Source organism: Oryctolagus cuniculus, chromosome 9 (assembly GCF_051225735.1).
Source record: "Oryctolagus cuniculus isolate XC-2025 breed Fujian yellow rabbit chromosome 9, ASM5122573v1, whole genome shotgun sequence".
Taxonomy (NCBI): Eukaryota; Metazoa; Chordata; class Mammalia; order Lagomorpha; family Leporidae; genus Oryctolagus; species Oryctolagus cuniculus.
In genome coordinates, this window is record NC_142875.1 from 64164889 (window position 1) to 64170162 (window position 5274).

The 5274-nt window shown below is 53.1% G+C and overlaps 1 non-coding gene across 1 annotated transcript; it reads right to left on the reverse strand.

Moving 5' to 3' along the window:
* Positions 1-2237: 2237 nt before the first annotated feature.
* Positions 2238-2309, reverse strand: TRNAE-UUC (transfer RNA glutamic acid (anticodon UUC)). The gene has a single exon. It is a non-coding gene; the product is annotated as a tRNA-Glu (tRNA).
* Positions 2310-5274: the final 2965 nt, after the last annotated feature.

Sequence of the window (5274 nt, forward strand, 5' to 3'; positions counted from 1 at the left end):
AGACCAGGAGAAGCACCTGGCTCCTGGCTTTGGATCGGTGCAGCGTGCTGGCCGTAGCGGCCATCTGGGGGGTGAACCAACGGAAAAAGGAAGACCTTTCTCTCTGACTCTCTCTGTCTCTCACTGTCTAACTCTGTCTGGAAAAAAATTTTTAAAAAAAGACTGATGGAAAGGATGATGAATGGAAATGGTGCAAAATGTTTTACAAACATGCAGGGCTGTAACTTTGCCGAGTACAGCTGAAGTAATCCAAGTTAAAACCTTTTCATTTTATGAAGTTAGAAGTATCTGATAGGCAGCTATCCCATATGGACGCCAGTTCAAGTCCCGGCTGCTCCATTACCGATCCAGCTCCTTGCTGTGCCTGGCAAAGCAGTAGAAGATGGCCCAAGCTCTTGGGCCCCTGCACCGGCATGGGAGACCTGGAAGAAGCTCCTGGCTCCTGGCTTCAGATCGGCTCAGCTCCGGCCTTTGTGGCCATTTGGGGAGTGAACCAGCGGATGGCAGATCTCTCTCTCTCTCTCTCTCTCTCTCTCTCTCTCTCTCTCTCTTTCTCTGCCTCTCACTGTCTGTAACTCTACCTCTCAAATAAATAAATAAAATCTTTTTTTAAAAAAAATAGAACTATCTGCTTAGCTCTGAGTCCACTAAATATGACAGGCATCTCGAGAAAGCATTTGTCCTATCTGTGAAGCCAAAAATCTATTTTCTGGAAGTATGGAAATTTTATGGAAATAAGTCATCAAAAGGATGAACAGGTTCGACCTGGAACTCACCTGCCGTCTGAAAGGAAGTGTTCACACAAGGCTGCCCTCCCTGCCCTTGCAGACCCGGAGACCTGAGGGCTCTATTGTCCCTGCTGCTTCCCTAAACTCTAAGGGGCTCCAAGTGTTCCCTTTATGAAACATTGCCCAGAATGAGTCATCCATTTCCCACAGGGCAAACTGATGATCTGCAGTGGCACAGGGCTCATGGTATTATCTAATAATACAAGAAAAGGGTTCAGTGCACAGTAAGTGCTCAATAAATCCGACCTATTGTTACTGTTAGGACTTTCCCTCTCCATTCTGTCCTACCTGGCTCAGTAAACACTGAAGACCTGCTAATGGAGCGATTCTGCTCCTTCATTAGGAATTACGAATAAGCATTTATTTAGCTTACGTATTTTTATGAAGGATGACATTTGTTTCTGTGTCTCATAAAATCCCAAAGGATTTTTCTTTTTTCTTTCTTTCTTTCTTTTTCTTTTTTTTTTTTTTTTTCGAGAACAGATCCCCAAGCAGGTCCTTTGGAGGCGAAGTCATCGCCACAGCCGTCTCCGTGTTGGGAAGGGATCAGAGGCCCCTCCCGGGAGCCCCGCGCCAGCGAGAACCCACGAGGCTCCCCGACGCCTGCAGAGAGCAAGGCCGCCAGTCTCGGCGGAGCACGCCCTTCCCGGGCTCACAGGGCAAGACCACCACGTCTGCACAGCACCAATGCTTGAAGTCGTTTCAAAAACAGAACGTGGACGGCAAATCAAGTCTTTCAATGGGTTTTGTCCCCGCCTTGTAACTGAATGTCAATCTATTTGTCAAGTTTTTGTGTGTGTGTGTGTGTTTTTTCACTTGGGTTTTTCCTCGCTTGGAAGCCCCCATCCATACCACTCTGGGTGGAGGGCTCTGACTCTAATAAATCTAATAAATCTCACTTTTAACTAAACACACACACACACAGAATGTGAGCCGTGAGAAAAAGAGCGTCGGCGGCCGCCCCCTCCCCCTCCATCCTGGCAGTAACCTAATTTTCTTTTATCCCTCCTTTTCTCCCCTAAACAAGTGGTTTAGTGAGCCCCGCGTACTGCAAACTCCGTCAACCCTGCATTCAAGAGCGCCGCCCTGAATGTCGTTTCTGGAAATCTTGCGAGCCTCAAAGGCACGGTGTAGGCAACTTACAGGCCCCGCGACGCTCTAACTGAAACTGGGTCTTTTTTCTTTCTGCTCAGAAAAGCGCACTTTGGGGCCAGCTGCTCCACATTCACCGGGCAAGGGGAAACCACGGAGGCGGCCCCGGGGAACGCACAGCTCCGCACGCCGCCCTGCTCCCTGATGTCGCGCTGGGGTAGCTCCTAGGGCAGGTTCTGATGCGCTTCGGCTTCATTCTTCCCCGCCTGCTCTGAGATGGGTTTTAAAGCTTTCATCTAATAAAACACCACACCCTATTCGGGGAGACTAGGTTTCTACTTTTCTAAAAGACTGGCGTTCCCACACCGGGAGTCGAACCCGGGCCGCCTGGGTGAAAACCAGGAATCCTAACCGCTAGACCATGTGGGAGACGACGGTGACAGACTCTGCTAGGCTCGACAAATTGAGCTGTTATCACTGGCTTCCGCCCGCTCTATCTCGCCAGCTCGCCAGCGTCAAACCTACTTGTGCGCCTGCGCCAACTTTGCGGCTGTTTAACCCTTTCCGACTTGTACAGAGGGAACTCGAATTTCTCTTGTCTGCAGTCGCGCTTTTTGTGGTCTCATGAGCCTCTTGGTCTTAGACGTCAGGCCGACAGCGATGTAGCCCCTACATTGTGTGAATCATTGTAATTCCTCACGAGAGCTTTTACAAAATGCCAAAAGAATGGCGTTTGCATGTCGGAGCCTCTTTAGGCAGCATGGACCGCGGGGAGCCTGAGAACCGCCGTCCCTGGACCTGCGGGTCTCCCCATGTGCGCCACGGATCCAGGCGGGCCGTGCCCTCTTTGCGGCGGTCAAGACCGGCCCCAGGCACCGTCCCGTCTCCGGAAAGCTGATCTCTTCCTCTGAAGAAACAGAAACGGGAACGCGGGCCTCCTGGAAGCCTGGACAGAACATCCAGGTTCTGTTGACCTAACGGCTAGAGAGGCTGGATTTGGGCCGCTAAGAGCAGGCGGGGGTGGTTCCGAACGTGGCTTCTAAGCCGGGAGAAAGCCCCTTCCTGGAGGCCTTCCCGGTGCATGGAAATTCCTGTGGCTTCCAACCCCCTTGTGGACTGGAAGCTGCCCCTGGCCAGCCCAGCCAGCCGGGAGCGGCCCGGACGTTAGCCCAGGGCTGTGTGGGCGCCGGCAGCGGCTGAGGCGAGCGCTAGGGTCCTGGGGTCGTCGCTGGGGCTTCCTTCAGCCGCACGCAGGTGGCTTTGCTAGCAGCGGACACGCGGGAGCCCGGGCGAGGGCTCGCTCTGGCCTGGCTCCCCACGTGCCCGGGGACCGAAGGAGGCCACGACGTGCGTTGTGAGGGTCACCGTCCGGAGGGGAGGAGCGAGGGAGGCCGCGGCGGACACGACCCGACCTTGCGCAGGCGTGAGGCCTCCGGCCTGGCGGTGACCCTAGTCCAACGCCATGAAGATGGCACGCTCTTGGAAGAGCCGGAAGCGACGACTGCAGATCTGCTGGGTGTGTGAGACGCGTTCCGGCGTCTTGGCGCATTCAACTTCACAGTATTTTAGGGGGGTCTTCCTGTGCTGGCTCTGCACAGGGTTTCGCCTGTTTTGGTAGACACAGGGATCTCGCATCAGCTGGTTCACTCCCGACATGTGCCAACACAGCTGGGTCCAGGAGGAAGCCAGGAGCTGGAATCATTCCAGATCGCCCACGTGGGTGGCAGGGACCCAAATCAGGGGCCTTCCACTTCAGCAGGACGCTGGAATTGGAAGCAGAAGCGAGGCAGGGCTCCGACCTAGGTACTCAGACATGAGGTGCAGGTGTCCCAAGCCGCATCCCAGCTTCTGTGCCCAACACTTGCACCATTGGTATTTTAGGTGGTGAGCCAGCTGCCTTGCTTTCGAGGCTGTGTGCTAGCACACCAAAGAAAACGCTGCAAACAAAGCCCCTGAGCCCTCACCGGCCGTGGAAGACCGTGGCTCTACGGTTCTCAGTTGGGGACCCAGAGACTTTTATGTGTACTTCTCAGTTTTGCATTTCCATGTGATGATAACTGATTTTCTTTTTTTTTTTTTTTTTTGACAGGCAGAGTGGACAGTGAAAGAGAGAGAGAGAGACAGAGAGAAAGGTCTTCCTTTGCCATTGGTTCACCTCCAATGGCCGCCGCGACTGGCACGCTGCGGCCGGCGCACCGCGCTGATCCGATGGCAGGAGCCAGGTGCTTCTCCTGGTCTCCCATGCGGGTGCAGGGCCCAAGCACTTGGGCCATCCTCCACTGCCCTCCCTGGCCACAGCAGAGAGCTGGCCTGGAAGAGGGGCAACCGGGACAGAATCCGGCGCCCCGACCGGGACTAGAACCCGGTGTGCCTGCGCCACAAGGCGGAGGATTAGCCTAATGAGCTGCAGCGGCGGCCCATGTGATGATAACTGATTTTTTAAAAATATCTCACTATGGTAAAAACTAAAATTTCTAAATGTAACCCATGTGTTGGACAGACCATCCTTAGCCTGTAGCCAAAATGCAACCTGATTTTGTCTCTCACTATCCCCAAAGTGAAATTTGGTCCATTTTTTTCCCCCAGCCATCCAATGAAACCTTGAAAACCCTACTGGTCACTTTAAGTAATGAAGTACAGCCTAGGACAATACACTATTCAACAACTCAGTCTTCTAGATAGCCCATACCCCAGCTTGGGCATGATGTCAAGTTTCGGAGCAGAGGTTTGCTGGATCAGGTTCCTACCAGCTTGCAAGAGCTGATTGTGGGCTTCTCTTCCCAACTCTGTTCATGCAGATCACTTCCGCAGCTTGAGGTGGCCACGCTGGTGTATTTACACCATGGAAATAGGCAAAGGCTAGACGGGGCTTTTTCTCACCGGAGAGCCGTGCACTAGTTAGATATTTATTATCAGGTAATCCACTTCTCACTCTTTTCTTTGCCTTCCTGCCTCAGAGGCTCCAGGGCCTTCCAGGTTAAAGTACAGGCAAGGAAAAGGAAAAGGCGACAGAAGTTCTTACTTGGCCAGTGCTGGCGGAAGCTGGCTTCCTGCTTTCTGGGCCCGCCCTTGTTGTAGGGCTTTTTCTCAGTGGTACCCAGTGGGTTCAACAGCAGTTTTTCTGCTGGGGTCCCTTGGACAGGACCTCCCAGCATTTGCCCAGGGCTCAGGAGAGTGGCCCTGTTTAACTGCAGATTCGCAGCCCCGTCTACTCAGTGCTTCCAAAGGAGACCTTCTGGGAGTGGGGCCTGGGAATATGAATTTTAGCAAGCATTTCTTCTCCATCCTCCTGAGTGATTCTGATGGCGCTCATGTTTGAGTTCCTGTCAATCTCTGTTCCCTGAAGCACTACTTCCACCATTTCCCTTTCCTGCTCAAAAACCTGAAAAAAAAA